Source organism: Larus michahellis, chromosome 14 (assembly GCF_964199755.1).
Source record: "Larus michahellis chromosome 14, bLarMic1.1, whole genome shotgun sequence".
Taxonomy (NCBI): Eukaryota; Metazoa; Chordata; class Aves; order Charadriiformes; family Laridae; genus Larus; species Larus michahellis.
This window is the reverse complement of record NC_133909.1, coordinates 6,255,302-6,261,991: the sequence shown is the minus strand read 5'-3', so window position 1 is coordinate 6,261,991 and position 6,690 is coordinate 6,255,302.

The window sequence follows — 6,690 nt, the reverse complement described above, 5'->3', positions numbered from 1 at the left end:
TCCTTTGAGCTCCCTGGCTCCTGCTGAGCTTTGACCACCGCGAACCTTAAGTCTGGGAAAGAAAAACATCGTCAGGAGCACTCACAGCCACGCAGATGCCCTGGCCATGAACTGGGCTCCTAAGGCACGGGGTGGTCGCCAAACTCAGACATCAAAGGTGGTGCCTGTGCCAAACTGCAGCCTCTTGGAGGAAGATGTTAGGGAAGCGATTATGAATTTGGAGCCTTGCAAAGCGTGTTGGCAGCTGGATCCTCTGGATGAATAAAACCCTGCCAAAAATGAAGATTTGTTTCTGCAAAGCTGAAACAGCAAACTTGTTTGTCTTTCCTCCTTCCCCTCCCAACCGTGTTGTTGTTTTAAACATTTACAGAGACCTTTATACTGTTTAAATAATGATTTGGGAAGGGGGAAATTGTTTACACTTTTTTGCCAGCTGCTCCAAGTCAGCAGCACTTCACACACAACTTCTGGTAAATCAGGTGCTGTGGTTTGAGACATTACCCCCCTCCCCCACACTGCCCTGGTTACCCCTGCCTCAGTTTGCCTGCCCCACTGCTGGTCTGGCAGAAGGAACCCCCAGGACCCCCCCTAAGCCTCAGCCATGCCCCCCACCAGCTGCCAGGGAAGGGGGTCACCTGGAGACCAGCGAGCTGCAGCAGCTCCCTCTCTGCAGTCTGTGGGGGGAGTGCCGGCATGTGCAGCCCCTGCTTTGCTAGATAAAGGGGTGTACGTCCAGCTCCCATGATATAACCCCCCCTTTACCCCCCCAGCAGCACTCCCCCAGCCACAGAGCTTGCACAGCGGTGCTGGGTAGCCATGGTGGGGCTTTCTCCCCGTGAGATGGCAAGGAGAGGAGAAGGAGAAGGAGAAGGAGGAGGAGGAGGATGAGGATGAGGATGAGGATGAGGATGCTGCTGCGGCTGAGTTCTCCCATCCCTGAGCACAAGTGCTACGGAAGATCAGCCATCTCCCGCGGTGCGTGTTCTCCCGCCCACCTCCTTCAGCAGCAAGGCTGCTCGAGATGACAGCTGAAGGGAGAAAGGAGAGCACTCGAAAAGCGCAGGGGGAGAGATGGCTGAAGACAGACCGACCTCTATGCGACAGCAGAAGCATTAGGTCAACAGAAAAGCAGCAGCGCATCTGTCAGTAATTAAATCAGAAAGGCCCATGAGTCTCCCCATCATACGCAGGTCTCCAAGAATTTGGGGGTTTTGTTGGGCTGATTGAGTGTTATTTGTCACCTGGCAGAGGCTGGGGAGAAAAGGAGTGAGGAAGGCTCCAGAAGAGCTGGAGGCTTTTTGCAGGATGTTTGGACTGAGCAAAAGGACAGAGAAGTGAGTATGAGACATGCTATGGAAGCAGGATGTGGGATAGAGAAAATGTTTATACAGTCAACCGTGGGCTAATCCATGGGAGGCTTTGGAGACCATAAAAGCCATCTGCAAGTGGACAGATCACATTCTCTAGGAAACTAGTGGTTTAACACAATGCTACCCTCACTCTTTGATCTATTCTGAAGAAATCAGACTTGGGAGCCCAAAGAGAAGGGAAGGATAAGTAGATCCATAAGTTCTACCCGCACAGGCAGGACCATACATGGTCTCCTCCTGTACGAGAACTTGGGGCCATCATAAAAAACTAAGGGGAGCCAGACACAGAACAAATGAAAGGAAGCCGGTCCCTCTCACAGCACAGGCTGACCTGGGCAAGTCCTCCCCACTGGAGGGAACGGCTGTTACAGGTTCACACAGGAACGGGGCAAGTTCATGGAAAACAAAGTTACCGAAACCTCCATTCCAGAGAAAACCCGTTAGTGGAGGGACTGAACTACCATCTGGCTCTCGAAGTTCACACCCCTCAAATGGCTGGTGGGGTAGTGGGAGATGTATCATAAGTAATCCCCCCATTCTTGCACTTTCCTAGTCATCCATTTTGGGCATTTCTTGGAAAAACAACATTGGTCTGGATGGCCCTCGGTCTGACACCCTGCAGCAGGGCCCCCTCAAGGAGATGTCACCCGGAGGCTGCCCTCAATAGATCTTCTTACAGACAGCAAGAGGAATCACTGCACGCCTTTAACCAACTGCCCTCTGTAATCCAGTGAGACCTCAGTTTACCACTTCGAACATGGTCAAATTAGGCATTCGGCCTGCTTCCCCTGCATAAGGGCAAGAAAAATTACCCAATGGGACCTGAAATAATGTGACCTTTCATTATTTAAACACGTTCTTTCCCACTAAGCAACAAACGTAGCAGAGACGCTATTCTTAAAAGTACCTCAAAACAATTATCTCCTTCTTCTGGTATAAACAATGGGAAGCAAGAGGTGAGCCAGAGACATGGCATTCGCGATTCTCCATCTTCAGTAGGAAGAAATGTTGGCAATTTGTACTGTGCTCCGACACAACCGCTTGACCTCAGTGCAGCTTATGCTAATTACTTGCAAGAATATGCTTGTTCGCTCCGCACGTGCCTGGCATATTTCTTGTATCTAAGCTTGATAGATGAAATATTGCTTATATGACGATGCAGACTGGGTTGACTGAAGCAACGACTGGTTGGCCGAGTAATCCAGGCAAACAGAAATACTGTTTGTGATAAAAGAGGACCTGAAAAGCTCCTTATTAATATTGCCTAGCTGTTTTTATACCATCTGACTCCCTTTCTGCTTACCACGCTTTTAATCCCTCAGGCAGACAAAGGAAATAGAGAGGATCCATCTCTTTGGCCAAAGCAAGGTCAGCTCTCAGTTCCTGGTAATTTTTTTATCTAGCATGGCCTTAAAGACCTTCTGTGATGGAAATCTTACTCCTGGTTTCACAGCTTTACAGTTTTTCCTACCATCTTTGAGTGCATTTGTATAGCTGTACACATCTTCCATCTCTGGGTGTGCTCTGAGGATATATATTTTAAATTAAACACATTCATCCATGAAGAAGCCGTATTCCTACTGCTATTGTTCAACAGGTACATATGTCTGGCCCCAGGTTTTAACCATGCACGCCCTGCAATCGGAACAACTTGTTGTGTGCTCTCTGTTCTGATCGGCTCCTCTGAGGAACGAAGCTGTGAACGCAATCTGGCTGGCTTTGACAAGACAGTCACTTTGCCTAGCTGGGACACCAGACCTGAAGCGATCAAGTCAGTGGCTGAAGTTGCCATTTCTTCTGCTGTTCAGCACCATCGGGAGGAGAAAAGGCAACCTTTTCTCTTCTCCACCTGCAGGACTCCATACCATAGCCCTGCCTGCAGATACCACCATGCTCCCAGAAAAGCCATCCCTTCCTTGCAGATATCCTGGAAAATAAAGGTCTTGTTATTCAACGTACAAGGTTCAGGCTTTAGACAGGCCCCAGTTACAGCAGAGCATTTCTGAGCCCGCTAAAATTCTACGTAAGCACACAGGACACGCTGAGGAGGAATGGGTTTAAGCGTGTATTTAACATTAAATGCAGGCTTAAGAGCTTTGCTGCTGGGAGAAGGGAAGGACATTTTGTCTGCAGCATGCTTTGTCCTGAGCGGAAAGATGTTGCTTGTCTGCTACTGAGCTCCAAAGAGTCCTTCTGGTATTTCTTGGGACTGATTTGAAGCAGCAGACACCAGGATCTGGGACCTCGTGGCAGGCTTTTAACACTACAGATCTTTTCTCTCGGAAGTCTGGCACCTGAAATACCAGCAAGCGATCTCCAGCCGTACCCCAGGGGACGGTTCTTTGTGCACTGCTGTGCACGCAGCACATGTAACAGAGACAAGCATCAATCCAGCTACCCCCTGCACCTCGGCGTCTCCTCGTGCTTCCTACGCTCCAGCCATGCAGGGGGCTGGTGCCTGCCAGACGCAGTTAGCAATGGGGGACATGCTTTTTAATGTCTTCAAATACCCTGGTTTCTTCCCCCGGCCATATGTCGGAGATGATAACCACAGCAGGGCGGCTCTGAATGAACGGATGCTTTGTTTCTCCAGGCTTTGTGGAACCCTGTCTGCAGAGTGGGACGGGGACAGGCAGAAGGGGAAATCAAAAGGAAATCAAATTGCTGTCAGTAAGCATGGGGAGCTTCTCCCTGGAGGGACTTACAGGCAGCCAAGAGGGGAAACGGGTGGGAAATTGGGAGGAGATCTCGTCCTTCAATTTAAGCGTGGGATCAAAGCGCAGCTGAAGTTGGAGAGGTTCTGTCATTGATTTCCGTTTGTCCTTCTGCCTTTCCTCTGTCACATATTCTGCCCATTCTCCTGTTATCTGCTCTAGGGATAACCAAATACCCTACAGCAGAGTTCAGACTTCTTTGCAGAGGGTAGTGCTGTGGCTTTGCAGGACAGATACTGAAGGGCCTTGAGAAAGCAGAAAGACGGGGGCTTAATGTAGCTGGAGGAAGAAATCCCCTCCAGATCCTCTGACACAAAGTTGAGAGCAGCCCCAAAACATTCACACATAGAAGATCCCCATGCCTTTTTAATAGCATTCCTTACTCATTCAACACAAACAGAAGTCCTTTCAAAGACTGTAGCAAGAAAATACTGTAACTGATGGAGATCTATCAAAATTATGTCCAAATTGCCTTTGGGACAGCATTGCAACTGCCTGAGGAAGGAGAATATGTTCAACCAGAACTGTTCAAACCAGGCCGTAACTCCCTTCGCATCCCTAGGAAGGTTCACAGACTCTTCTGAAGAGCCACCATGTTCTGCTGACCTCTGGGAGGCTTCGCCTTGTACTGCAGCTCCCGGGTGAAGTTTGCACGCCAGAGATGTGTGTGACATGGACGCCCTCTAAAGGGAACTGCTGAGAAAACTTGATTCGAAGTTGCAGAGATTTCAGAAAGTATGGGCATGGGTGAGGCGACGACCATCTCCCTTCATCCAGGGTCTTTGATCTGCCTCTAAAATATGCTTGGAAACATTACCTATGCACTGCACCCACGGATAATGACAGCCAATCTACTGCTCACTTAGCTCATGCTGTTCTCCTGAGCTTTTAACTGTTGAATCCGTTCATTACTTGGTACCTTGCACAGCTCATCCATTTATAGGCACAAGTAGACAGTTAATCTATGGTCTGAGCAGCTTCCACCCAAAAATCAAGACGGTGGCAAAGCTCTCAGCACATCTGAGTCTATCTTCTCTCCTTCCAGGATCTGAACTCTACACAAGGAAGGATTTTAGTTGCTTTGTTTAATTTTAAAAACCTTATGTCCCTCGGGGACTTAAAGGGCTAATTCTAGTTATGGGGTTTTATGTATTTGCTTATTCAGAAAGCTAAAAGTAGTCAGGCAGATTGCCAGCCACATCTTCACAGAGCAAAGGCCACTTCAATGAAGGCTGCATTAATGACTGCCATTCTGTATCATCATCCGCCTTCCCACCGGGCCAAACACCAGTGGGACAGGCTCCTGTGGGGTAGGAAGGCGCTGAAGCTCTCTCGTGTCCTCTCAGCAGAGCATGGGAGCTGCTGCCTCCAGGCTCCTGCCCAACCTGCCAGGCTTCCTGCAACTAGCAGAGGGCACAGAGGGCCAGGGAAGACCTCGTAGTCAGCCACTTGTGTTGGAAGCCGCTTATTTTTAACAGCAGGTTGGCATCTCTTTACAGCCTTCTTTCACCACTGTAAAAAAAAAAAAAAATTAAAAAAAAAATGCCTCTTGCAGTCTGTTAACTTTTTAAGAGAGACTTTTAAGAAACAATATGGGCCATTCTGGAGAACAAAGCACCCATGAGTCGGGTTAAATCTATGCTGTGGAGGAAAAAACCCACAGCCAACAGGTTTTAAAATAGAAGCAAGGCCAGGAGGATCCAGGCACTAAAAATAAACGTGAAGTCATGCTGCCTTTCCCTGGGAATCTGACTGCCTTGCCCAGAGAGGGGCCTCCCAGAGCACAGGGCCGGTGCAGGCAGCAGCACGGAGCCGTCTCCCTGCCCTTGGAAGGAATTCGGAGGCAGAGAGACACCCAGCTCCTCGGCAGCTCTTCCCTCCAGCCCGCAGCACTCCGCTCTTCAGGATAACAGGAGGTGTTGCTTTCACAGACGCAGCAATCCAGGCAGCCAGGTCAGGCAACAGAGGAGTTGGCCGCACCGTACAACACCAATGTAGGAAGCTTACTCTTGCTATCGCTGCAGGGAACCAGGCGGCTTTCCACGAGCACATCTTCGATTCAAATGCCCCAAGGGACTGTGAATCCCCCGCTTTTCAGACATTTCAGGGGTGACACCCATTAAATATGGGGCTTTCACCTGTACCCAGACTTCTCTCCTCTCAGACTCAGGTTTGTCTCCTTTCTATTTCCAGTCACTGCAGCTTTTCACAAGAGTGGATAAAGCTTTGGGGCAAGAAAGTGGGTATCAGCTGTTTGTATTTTTCCTCCCCTTGGTTCCATTTCCACTTTCTTATTGTTCATAATGTACAGGATCCCATCTAGCTTTCATAGCAGTTTTTAACAGCGAAGGACAATCATAGCACATACTGCAAGCATCACATATTCAAAGCACAGCACATACATTTACTAACTAATCTCTGACTAATCCCCAATCTCCAGCTAATTAGTCTTTTTGAAGTGTGCCCCTTCCTACATGAGCTAATGCTTGTTCAAGCCTTTTGAAGCATTTAGCGGGCTAAGTACAATCATGCGCGTCTCCCTAGTAAACAGGGCACATGAAGAATGAATAAATGCAATTAACAAGCAGCATGACGATGCAAAAGCT